Raw genomic sequence first — 13,211 nt, 5'->3', positions numbered from 1 at the left:
AGCTGGTTTTAACCTTCTGCACCAGAATGTTACAATCTAATCTCATCCACAGTTTCATTGTCTGTTGTGTTAGCTGCTGAGTATTGACTACTGATAGCGTGTTTGTACAGATCTCGCTTACTGTGAAGTGTCGCTTCTGTAGCAGGCACTATACAGCAGTCTAATGGGAAAACAAATTGCACTCCCCCAGATTGCTTTTCAGCAGAGAGTATTGCACTAAAGGGGGTCAACTGAACCATTCATTGACTCGCACATAGCAGGTTTTATGAAATCTATTCTATGCCATACGCTTGAAAGCTGCTATGCCATAACAGCAGTGTGTGAGGATGTGCAGTGAAGAATTACTTTAAACATTAATTTTAGCATTTCTTTACTTGGGCTGGATTCCAATAGCCACAACTAGCATCAGTTTTAGAGTAAATATTGCATCGAAGGGCTGTAATTCATCTGCTTTACAGCCATCCGAGTCCGGCATCTCTTGAGGGCAACCGTCTGCATAAGGACCGGGACTGTATGTAAGGCATTCTCCATTGTGTTAATGCAGCCATTTGCAGTTGTCCTGCCAGGAATGAGTTAATGGTTAATGCTGTCCCTCCTCTCTTTATGCTCCTCCTTGCTGTCCCTCCTTTTCCCAGGCAATTGGGGCAATAGGAGCTGTGGTCACGTTCCCGTGGCTGGCTCCTGTTATAAGCACTGACATCCCCCCCCCACCACCACCACCACCACCACCACCTACCTGCCTGCTCAGTTTCCACTTACCTCTTAGGAGCTGGTTTTCACACCCTCTCTCCCCTTTTTGCTGTAAATCATTATATATATTCAAAGAAAAAAAAATCATAGAAACATAAGTCACAGCGGGCTGGAGTTATCTGCCGAAAGGCATTGGGAGCACTTTGGACGTGTACGCGGGAGTAGCACACCGTTTGCTATCCCTTGAGTAAGAGTTAGACACCGTGAGAACCAGTTGGTATCCAGTTTAGTTTGGTTTTAGTAAACGCTTTGGCCGACCATCACCCAGCAAAGGTATTGAAGTGTCTTGTGTTTATTCCTGGTGGGTTTTGTATGGTGGGTAAGGAAGCGAATCGTTATGGATCCTATATGCAGTCATCAACATATCCAAAACCAGAACTTGGTTACTTATATTTAGCGATAAGCGAAAATCCTGATGTTTGCTTTGGATTCCGAATCCGATTGGTTCTTGTTTGCCGAATATTCATGAACAAATAATAAACGTACAGTAGAAGCGTGCGTTATGGTCTCCGCACATGTGTACAGTTTATCAGGTGCAAAGAGTAAATTGCGCAGTTGTGTACATTCGCAAGTTCGAATATGTTTGAAAGTTAGCGTCATGCTCGTACGGACATGCGAAAGTTTACGAACATGTTCGCTCATCACTACTTATATTGTAGTGCACGTACAGCATGTACTCTGAGAATGCTACAGTTGTGCAGGACATTCATTACACGTCTATAGGGTTTACATCCAGTTGACGGAAGCCAAAAGAGCCATTTTTGCCTCCAGAAATGAAATAGTGGTATAGACTATAGCATGTTATGAAGCAGTATCTAGTTAAAAAAGAACAAACAAATACAACATACATTAATCATATCCATTTTCATAATGAGACCCTATGGATGGCAGCTGTCACTGCACAGTTTGGCATGAGCCGGAGGTATCTGTTTAATATGTAGTTTACACGTATGCCAGATAGCTGAAAGTCAAATGCATAGCAACAACTTAGTATTCAGTTGGATAAAAAAAATCTATGTGATCATCCCTAAAGGCATTAAAATCCCACACACGACAAAATGTGCATATTAAAAAGAATGTAAACAATTAGTAAATAGTGAGAAATCTGCTGTGTGTGACTGTGGGTGATGGCTATTTCCTCCACCCTGGAGGCTCGGGCACTGGAAGCACCAGCGTTCATATAATCTATTTGTACCACCAATTGTACAGTAGACATCTGTTACTGCGGGCTAACAAGCAAGAGAAATAATAGAGTATGAAGGATTACAATAGGTAACTTTTCTTTTTAACCTAGGAAAACTACATGGACTGTAATATATGTGCATTTTTCTCACATTTCTCTGTGCTCAACGAAGCATTAAATGTCATAGAACTGGAAGCGGCAGCTTTCACCATTTCTCTCCCTGCTAAGCGCTTGAGCTGTATTATTATTTAGGAAGTACATTAATAGTATGAAGGATTGCAGTATGGGCTGGAAGGGCTTTTCCCATCTCATGAATATGCCATCAATTTATGATTGATGGGGTCTGACCTCAGGGACCCCCACAGATCATGAGGATGGAGAGAATGTAGCTCTGCATCCCCTTGCAGGATAGCTCTCCCGGTGACCTGACTGTGCAAGGAACTGCAGTCGGCCCCATTTATATGAAACAGGGACAGGCTTCCTTATTACAATGGTGTACAATCTACTCTGAAACCCTGCAGCATTTCAGAAGAATGATAAATGCAGGTGTGATAGGGATATGCCAAGGCGTAAAGTGTCAGGCTTGGACTGGGTCCCTGTGCAAAAAAATTTGCCCATAACCTAATCATATTGCTACCTTAAAGGCACACACATACAAATAAATGATGTGTTTACCTGAGTATCCGGTGCATGTGAGAACCTTACACCACAGACCAATTGTACCATATAAGAAACAAATATTATTGCCATAGTCTCCATCGCCACCACCCCCTCGCCCAAATAGCATCCCCAACTTAAGAAATCTGTTAGACCTCCCTTAGTAGTTAGAACCCCTCCTAGATAGCATCCACAATGTAAGGAATTTGTTGGTTAGACCCCCCTTCATGTTAGGCCTTCCGTAGTAGTGACATCCCTTCCTGTGTAATTAAAAAAGAAAAAGTCATACTTACCTGGCTACATTGCTGCAGTCCAGTCTTCTCTCTCCGTGCTTCAGCAAGTGACAACACTCATATGGCGGATTGCTGGGGGGAGAGAGAGCAGCCTCTTGTGGAAGCTGCCTACAGCCACAAGAGTATTTGGCAGGACTGGGTGACAATAGGTCATGGCTTGTAAATTACAGCCCCACTTTTAACTTTGAATGCAAAAGTAACATAATTGGCTGCTACATAAAGGGGTTAACCACCTTACTACACAATAGCACAAAAGTACATATAACATGTATAATTTTTACTTGAAGAACATTACAATAAATCCCTGAGTATAACAATAACTAGCGGGAAGTGGACCTAAAAGCCATTCAAATTACTCCATTAACCATTGAAGAGGTCTCCCCAGCCGTGTGCATCAGACCCAAGGGTACCATCTTTTGGAGACCAAACACCTCCCTGAACTTTGGCCACAGGATATGTCCTTCCAGCTGAGTACTCCAGCTTCAAAACCATTGTAACCAAATGAAGAAGATTTTGCTTCCCAAAACCAATGTGCCAATTAAACACAAGTGCCTTCAAATCCCCTGGGGGACTTCTAATATAGAATACATTATTAAGCACTAATCAATGAGATCAGTGTCTTATTGGTCTGGGCTGCTGCAAACCAGATCAGTAGAATGCCAAGCCGGGATCAGCGTCATTACGATGCTCCTGGGCCAGTAAGAGGAAAATATTGAGGGGGATCCAACCACTACAGTCCCTGACAGATGTTCTGTTGCACTACTGTAGGCCACCAGGGAGAGGTGCTATTGAGGACTTTTAAATGCAGATATCATGTTTGACAGCTGCATTTAATGGTCCTGATTAGCGGGTGCGGCAATCCGCCACACCTGCTAATAGCCTCGGTCCCGGTCTGCAGATAGCAGTCGAGATTGCAGCAGTTCAGAGCGGGGTCACTCTCAAACCCCCCCTAGTGGTGCTATGACATATCAGTTACGCCATGGGTTGCTAAGGGGTTAATACATGATGCCTAGCGGGGATATAATCCACTAAATGCTTCCCCATCCATAGGATCTGTTGAATACAGGACGTGAGAATAAGCTCTTACTCTATCAACTTAACCCTTTCACGACCATGGGTCATTGATTCCATTAAGCCCAGATTGTATTGATGTCCCTATGTCGGCCCCCTATCCTTTGTCCCCTGCTGCTGTCAAAATTTTGTGACAGAGGCAGGGGAGAGAGGGGAGGGGGCAGAGTGCAAGGCCGCGCGCCCGGCGAGCGCCCTGCCTTTCCTCCCTCCCCCCCGCCGGCCTCCGTAGCCAGGAAACCGGAAGCCTGAGGCAGAGCCCAGATGGACACCGGACAGAGAATTCTCCCTCTGTAAAGGGAGAATTCTCTGTCAGGAGCTCTATAGATGCTGGGGTTGTGCTGACCGCAGTATCTATAGGGTAAACTTTCAGCACTGGAGCCACTGATAGCCGGGACACGCCGCGGAGGAAACAGGCGCAGCTTCTACGCTTGTGTCATCCTGAAGTGTAAGTTAATGTTGCTGCAGCATCAGGCATAGGCTGCAGTGACGTTAACTTACTGTGCAGCGGTGGGAGGGGATTAATTAAAAGAACTTTCAAATTCTCTTTTTTCACTGACCAGCTCCACACTGGTATATTTTAATGGTTGGTATTTTAGCCAAATTGGCTTACTTAATTAAAGTGGTTATGCAGGGTTAGAAAAACCTGGTGACAAGCATGGTGCTGTTTTTGGACACACACACACACACAAACACACACAAACACACACTTACTTTTTTTTATCTGGAGTTTACTTGCCAAAATGTCTGACATAGACCCCCAACAATTTCTATGCAAAAATGTCACAGAGGAAGTGGATTTAATGTTGTACTATAGGCTTTAAAGTAAGATCAGGGCTCAGGAAAAAAAGGGATTGTGTGTGTCTTTAGGAGCTAACTGAGTGATATTGTGTCCAAGTGTTTGCCAGTAATATGGTTTTATTCCTAGTTCCAATGTCTAGTAATGTGATTACATTCCTGGTTTCAGTATGTAATAGTATTTGTATCTGTCTACACACATCCAAGAGGCCTAAGGGCAGCGTGTGGCTCCCAAACCACTGGTTGTAGAAGGCTGCTGTAAATGATTATTCCAGTAGCAGAAGATTATTGCGGAACAAGTGATAAATGCCGATCACCATTGATGCTAAGTTGTTCTGCCGAGAATATTGGTGCAGCGGCCGAGTGCAAGCAACAGGTTCAGTTTTCCATTTGTAGCAGCGTGGAGCTGTAAGCAGCAGGACCAGTTATCATGCCGGCTGTGTAATAGCTCTGCAGAGATCACCCTTTTGTATTTGAGATTTGGATGTGAGCCCGGCACCGGCTGATAGAGGCTGGAACATCTCCACCTCTGATATACACCACACGTAAATGGGATGTGTGTGCACAGCAGTGATTTATAAACTCTTTCACATACAGAGATGAACTATGGCGCGGAGTAGGGGGAGGCTGGGTAATGTTCGGATGGGTGTGCCCAGCTGCACGACACAGAGAAACCGCTGAGATTAACAGGCCCCATGAAGGGGACGAAATAAAATATTTAGAAGAAATATTTGTCGATTAAAGATGATATTCTCTGCAGGCAACAAAACTGCCCTGTAATGCACATAAATACAAGTTTTAGTATTGTGAAAAGTTACTTGGCGGCCAGGTACTGTGATGCGGTGCTCTGTGAGTCATTGCGTACTAAATTATAGAAACAAAGTTTATATTGCTTTGCAGGTTTAATTCAAAGAAACTTCTTTTTACTTCTCATTGATAACCCATACATACAAGTTGAGCTTTGTCACTACCATGGCCACAGCTGTCATTTTCGGCCTCTTTCACTCCCCGTCGCGGCCACCTGTTACCTCGGTCCCAGCAGTCTGCTGCTTCTTCCTCCCACTCTCGGCTCTCTACGGGCCGAGCGTGTGTCCCCGTCTCCTAGAGTGCATGCGCACCGACTGGCTTGTGTCTCTGATTGGTTTGCACCCAATACACCTGCACACTATAAATATCTGCACCTGTCCTGCCCTTGCTTTGTTGGAGCCTCTGCATGCTTCCCTTAGCGTGTGGTCCCAGCTCTCCATGTTCCTGCCCATTTTTCCTGCTCGTTGTTCCTGCCCATTGTTCTTTACCTGTTCTTGCTGTCTGTGGTTTCAGCGGTGAGTCCTGCTGCTTTCCTGCTGTCGGCCTACGTGTCTCCAGCTGCACCTCGCATGCCGCTGCTAGCAATCCTAGCCGGTGGTTGTGACATGGGGGGTCATCTGATGCAGCAAGCCCATCCCGCCTTGCAGCGGGCACTGGTGAAGACCAGCTGCCCCTTGACTCCAGTCGTTACAAGCTTAATGTTATGGGTACACAGATCAAAAGAAAGTTGCAAATGGGTAATATCTTTTGAACTTGGGAATACCCCTTTAAAGTAGGAAAAAAGATACCCACATTGTGAATTTTTGCATTGAAATTTTTCAATATAGTATATTAACACTGACCTCTATCACCAGGCACATGTGTAGGTGAGCATAGCATACAGCACCATGTAAACAGAGAAACATGCAGCCAATCGAAATTGCAGCTACAATATAGTATGGTTGAAAAAAAAAAAAAACGTATGTCCATCAAGTTCAACCAAGGAAGGGATGGATGATGGGTAGGTTTTATACATATGCATTAAAGGGAATCTGTCACTAGGTTCTTGCCACCCTAAATGAGGACAGCATAAACTAGTGACATAAATGCTGAACAGGTTGGTGTATTACTTACATCATTCTGTTCAGCTGTTCTCCTGATATGCAGGAGAATAGGATTCTTGCTGCACCCCTCCCCCGCCTCCAACTGCTGATTGGATAGATAACTGCCAATCAGCAGCTGGTGGGTGAAGTTTTCTGCTTCTCATGAATATTGAGGACTAATGTGCTCATGATTATAATGGAGAGGCTACTTATTGCTACAATGTAAGTGATAAATCATTATGTTCATTATGCCACCCTGAGATAGGACACCATAAACCTACTGACTAGGGATGAGCGAACCAAACCTTAACGAACCAGATTCATTATGAACTTTGCAAAAAGTTCATAATGAATCTGGTTAAAATAACAATAACAAATAAAATCACAGAATAGACCAAGGACACAAGGGATTATTACTCCTATAATTCCTTGTATCCTGGTTTTCTGTGACTATGAAGATGTGTGCCGTCACCTCTGTTAGGGTGAGACCTTAAATTAGTCTCCGCAGAATCAAGCTGATCTACTTTATTAAAGGGTTATCCAGCGCTACAAAAACATGGCCACTTTTCCCCCTACTGTTGTCTCCAGTTCAGGTGTGGTTTGCAATTAAACTCCACTTACTTCAATTGAACTGAGTTTCAAAACCCTACCCAAACTGGAGACAACAAGAGGGGGAAAGTAGCCATGTTTTAGTAGCGCTGGATAACCCCTTTAAGTCAAAATCTCATCTTTACAATAAAGGTTAAAAAAATAGGAGAACCCCGTTTAGCCGCAAAAAAAAAAAAAAAAAAAACAGTCCAAAAAAAGTCCCATCACTGTCCCAGAAAAAAAAAAAAAAAAGTCCCATCAGCTGTCGCATCACTGCACAGTTGTGTAGAAAAATGTTGGCGACTCATTGGGATTCTTGGTGTCCAAGATCGTGCACCCCAGTGCTGATGTCTGGTCCTTTAATTATGGGCAAGGGCAGTACATGTCTGTTACTGCCCATTGGGTCAACATTCCCCCAGAAGACCACCAGAAAGTTAGCCCATTCTTGCCACTTTCACCTTCCCGGGGCTTTAGGGGGCCAGTTCTGAAAAAGTTCTGCCTCCACCAGCTTGCAACCACTTTGACTTCAGTCCAACCTGCCCCGGTGTCTTACCAACGATGTCAGGCCTGCTGCTATCAGGCTGTCCTCCATTTTATGAGCCTGGGTGAACGGAGCCACAGTGGGCAGGAGCTCCTCCAGACCATCAGGTAGGAGATATATGAATGGCTGACCAAAGGTCAACTAACAGTGGGAAGAGTTGTAGCCAACAAAGGGAGGAACCTTTTCTCTGCAGTGCAGCAGGGAGGGCTGAGTCATACACCTTGTATGTGATAAACCTCATAGTGCACAGGTTTCTGCGAACATGTCCTGCCAATTGTTGATCCCTTTTGAGGACGCGACTCTGTTTGTGAGCAGGCATGACTATGGGATCAACAACATCATCCCACTCATCCGTTTTCTGGAAAGTGCGCTGAACAACATCATCAGCGAGGATTCCCAGGCCACCACTCCAAGGCTGAACATCCTCCGTCAATTGTCTGTTCTGAGCCATACTGGCCTGGGTACAATCAGATACTGCCTCCTCCTCCTCCTCCTCAAATAGTCTGTTTTCAACCATACTGGCCTGGGTACAATCAGGTACTGCCTCCTCCTCCTCCTCCTCCTCCTCAAATAGTCTGTTCTCAACCGTACTGGCCTGGGTGCAATCAAGTGGTGATGCTTCCTCCAATAGTCTCTTTTAAACCATACTGGGCTGGGTGCAATCAAGTTGTGCCGCCTCCTCCAATAGTCTCTTTTCAACTATACTGGGCTGGGTGCAATGAAGTCCTACTGCCTCCTCCTCCTCCTCCTCCATCAATTGTCTGTACTCAACCATACTGGGTCCAATACAGTACTATTACTGCTGCTGGTCCCACTGTCAAATGTCTGTTTTCCACCCTACTGGGTCCAAGGAACTTTGTGTCCTATGTCCCGTGTAATCACTTACACCTTGGCAAATTTTTTTTTCACTTTGTACTTTGATTTTTTGCACTTTGATTTGTTCCACTTTTTTCATTGTAATAGCAACTGCAACTAAACAAAACTATACCCTAACAGACTTCCACTATTGTAGCTGCAATTATTCAGCCGTTATTGCAAGGTTCGTTTTAGGTTCGTGAAAAGTTCGCCGGATCGAACTGAACCGAACTTTTTAAAAGTTCGCTCATCCCTACTACTGACTACTGAGTCTACATGCCAAAAGATTTCTGTGGATTTACCACGTTGCTGGTTCAGCATTTCCCCTACCCAATGTAGAGAATTTATTTGATGTATTTTCTGTATTTTTTTCGATTCATTCCCTTTACTGTAAGTCAAACACTTTAGAAAAAGAAGTATAATGTCATGGATTTTGGCCACCTTCTTATTGTAAGGGCAGTCCAGAAGTAAAAGCCGTTTGCACAGTGCTGAAGTCCTGGCATTTAAAGGGCAGCTCTTTCAGAATCATTATCCAGCCTCACTAGGGACTGCTACACAGAAAAGCCAACCTGTTTACTTTACTTTGCACGAGATCCTCGAGTCACATCTCAAAAGTATTACTAACACAGTCCTTCTCAGCAGCTTATAACAATTTGTTTAAAGAATAAAAAACATATATAGTGCTGGGATTTGTAGTTGTGAAGATTCCCAGGTCAGAGGCTACTTATCTAGTGCGATAAAGAAAGGATATACAGCGATAGAACTGATCTGAGTATCATTTTCTATACGCCGTGGGAACGATCTGTATCTAGAATGGCCATTAAATGCCCTTGTGATTGACATTAAATGGCATATTTTACAGAACGTCTATAAACATAATATGTGGCTTTCTGATAGACTACTTCCAATTTTATTTCCCTTTTATGACAGCCGTACTGAGATTGCGAGCTCTAAAATGTAACTGCATGTCCTCATCTGTCCACCAGGAGGAGCAGTGACACACGCCATGCATAATGGTTCACATTACGCACTGGATCACACATTTGTATGCCGTGCTGCTCTCTACGCATCACACATGAGCACCACAGTTGACCAGAGGGGGATTGTGTGAAATACAGGTCATTCTCCGAATAGTAATTCTGTTAAGCAGCGAGCCTAGCAATGTGTCAAATTTTGCACTTCGAGGGTTACTGCACTTCTGGGGCTACTGCCGGTCCAGTTTATTTCCACAAGGCTAGGTTCACACTATATAAAAATGATGGTCGTCTTTCATAACAACGGCCGTCATTGCGCATATAGCATCAATTATTTTTTAAATAAGTTATATGTGTAATGCATCCAAAGAAGAGGATATTGATTTGGTATGGTATAGTACCAGAGGTGTCAAAGCAGTCATTGTATGCAGCCTTGTATGTTTTTCCAAGAAATTATTTGAAATTAGTAGAAACTATTGTGTACTCCCGGATTGCCAAACTCAGGTCTCTCCAGCTGGTGCTAAACTACAATTCCCATCATGCCCTGACATCTTTCAGCTGGGTTCTCCAATGTAGATCTGAAATGCTGTGTGTGTGTGTTTTATATACAATGGGGGACATTTATTAAGTCCGAAGTTTTTTACGCCGGACTTAAAAATGTCCCCGCATCTCCGTCGCTACGGGGATTTATGTAGAGGCGGGCTGCCTCTAAATAAATCCGGTGCGCACGGCCGAAAACCTACGCCAGCTGAGGACTGGAGTAGGTTTTCGGCGTATCTTTAAGATACAAAAATGATGAATCGCGCGGACTATGAGTCCACGATCCCCGTTCAGCCCCCTCCACACCCCCTCCCCGCCCCCCGGCGTACCCGTTGAAAAGTGCAGATTTGCGAATATTTTATTCGCAAATCGCCCATTTGCGCTTAAAATTATTCGTAAATTGGCACTTTCCACCGAAAAAACACATTTCGCCGGATAATACATGTCCCCCAATGTGTATATAAATATGCATGTATTACATTGATAGATAGATATCAGCCTCCCCTCTCTGCTTATATCTTTCTTACCCATCATGTAACCCCATGTCCTTCAGAAATTATATATACAGCCCTATGTGACTATATAAAGTTCAACCCCAAATGAACTAATAGACTTCACCATAGAGGCATAGCTATATGGGGTACAAACGAACTCTGGCTCCTATATCTTAACAAACTTACTGTATCTAGGATTGGAAAATCATATCTGATTTCCTACATAAACAGCGTCACCCTTTTTCTCAGTTTTTGTGTGGTATTACAGATTTTTTCCGGTGAACTGAATTGGAGTTGTAATAGTAGCATAGTTAATAAGGTTGAAAGAAGACAAGGGTCCATCAGGTTCAACCTAGGGAAATCCTACTGTGTTGATCTAGAGGAAGGTGAAAACAATTGCCGCATCACAGGGAGAAAATCCTTCCCGACTCCAATGGCAATCAGAATAATCCCTGGATCAACGTATCACTAGAAATCTATTGGCCATAAATCTATTGGCCATAGTCTCAGTGCTCTTACAGTAAAGAACCCGCGTCAATGCTGATGGCGTTAACTTCTTTCCTGTAGACGTAGAGGATGCCCCCTTGTCATAGTTACAGGCCTAGGAGTAAAAAGACCACTACAAAGATCACTGTACTGTCCATTCATATATTTGTACATTGTGATCAGATCGCCCCTAAGACGTCTTTTTTCTAGCGTAAATAACCCAAAGCTTGATAACCTGTCCTGGTACTGTAACCCACCCATTCCCTTAATGACCTTTGTTGCCCTCCTCTGCACCCGCTCCAGTTCAGCTGTGTCCTTCTTATATACCGGTGCCCAAAACTGTACACAGTATTCCATGTGTGGTCTGACCAGTGATTTATAAAGAGCCAAAACTATGTTCTCATCTTTAGCATCTATACCTCTTTTGATGCATCCCATTATTTTATTAGCCTTGGCAGCTGCTGCCTGGCACTGATCACTAAAGTTTACTGTCCACCAATACTAGCACACACAACCTGTGGATAGGTGCAGCACTGTTTTAGGAAGGAAGCAGCTATGTTTTTTAGGGGTTTGCAAGGGGTTGGCAACTTTAGAGTACAGTTGTACAATGTACGGTATTAGTAAGTATACTCACTGCAGTTACTGACAGCAGACCCCTGTGTGCCTCATAGAACTAAAATCAGACTCTTCTCCTCCAGGCTGTGCTGCGCTTCTCTGTGGTGAGTCTGTCCATAAGATGGCTGACATGGAGGAGCATGTGACCATGCCCCACCCCCAATGTCCACCACTGAACCTGTATGCCTATGGTGGACACTGGGGGAGGGGCATGGTCATATGCTTCTCCATGTCATCCATCTTCTGGACAGACTCACCACAGAGCAGGGAAGCACAGCCTGGAGAAGAAGAGTCTGATTTTACCTCAGGAAGCTGTGGACACTTATTAATACAGTACACTGAACTATTTTAATATAAAGTGGCCAAGCCCTTTAAGTACTGGAAAACCTTCTTTGAAGAGTTTATCCAGCCTATCCAGCACTGTGGCTGGCAGGGGGGTGGGGGGGAGCATGACTCGCGATTCTCTTGGCCTGTCAGGTCCTGCGACCGTTTTGTGAGGACCTGAGAACCTAACAGTTTTACTTTAAAGAAAGGTGAATCTTATAAACTGAATTGTTTGTAATTTACATTTTCAAGGTACTCTTAATAGAATATATGACAGCCCGAGGTTGATTTAGATGACAACTCTCAGTATTTCAGTGTGATTTATGCCTCATGTCTGACTGTATTATTATACATTTCAAGCAAGCTTTAATTCCTTTTGTCAGAAATCTATTTTTTTAGTGACCAAAGGGACACCTATTTCTCTTTAGCACAGTATTTGATTCCTGGATTTTGCTATATGAAATGTAAAGACAACTAAATAGTGTTGTGCTTTTCTGGGACTCTGAATCATGTAAAAGTCCTGCTATTCTAGACTTGTTGGTAATTCTGAGCTGACTGTTGTACTGAGAGAAATACGGTAATGCAGGATTGCACTGGTGCACAAATAGAGATGCCTGTGTGCAGCATAGACGGAGAGAGAGGGACACATGATGTGCCAGCTCTTTGTAACAACTTAGCCGGACTGACCCTTACACTGGATTACTCCCCTGCAGGCAAGATGTGCATCACCGCATGTAAATAACATCAATCGCTCTTTGAGATGTCTTTGGTACAAAGAGAGAAGCTTTGAGTGCTGTCTGTCTGTCTGCAGAACATATACTGGGAAGGCAAGAGCTCTGCATCTGCTGGTGCTGAGGACCTGATGCTGACGGAGCTGTCCGCAGTGCTGAACTCACCCAGCCCATCTCTGGATTTTTAAAGTTTGTTGGATTTAAAGTACGGTGAGTGATCTGGATAAAACTACTAGATATTGGTGTGGCTGTATCTCTGGTGTCTGGTGACTGAGTGCACAGAGCTCGGCAATGTGTCTGGGCTAATCAGCCTGATAGCAGAGACGTCGGTGCCAAGTTTTCAACCTTTCGAGCCTTGACATTAGGAGGAGCAGCTTTACGCTGCAAAGCTTGCTGTTAAACATTGGGAAGAGAGTATTATAGAA

The 13,211-nt window shown here is 44.0% G+C and overlaps 1 protein-coding gene across 1 annotated transcript in view; it reads left to right on the top strand.

The window, feature by feature from the left end:
- Nucleotides 1-13,211, top strand: part of ASIC2 (acid sensing ion channel subunit 2) — a 597,272-nt gene that overhangs the window by 326,998 nt on the left and 257,063 nt on the right. The gene's annotated exons all lie outside the window — the stretch shown is intronic.

Source organism: Dendropsophus ebraccatus, chromosome 14 (genome assembly GCF_027789765.1).
Source record: "Dendropsophus ebraccatus isolate aDenEbr1 chromosome 14, aDenEbr1.pat, whole genome shotgun sequence".
NCBI classification, from domain to species: Eukaryota; Metazoa; Chordata; class Amphibia; order Anura; family Hylidae; genus Dendropsophus; species Dendropsophus ebraccatus.
This window is presented reverse-complemented; position numbering and strand designations above follow the sequence as displayed.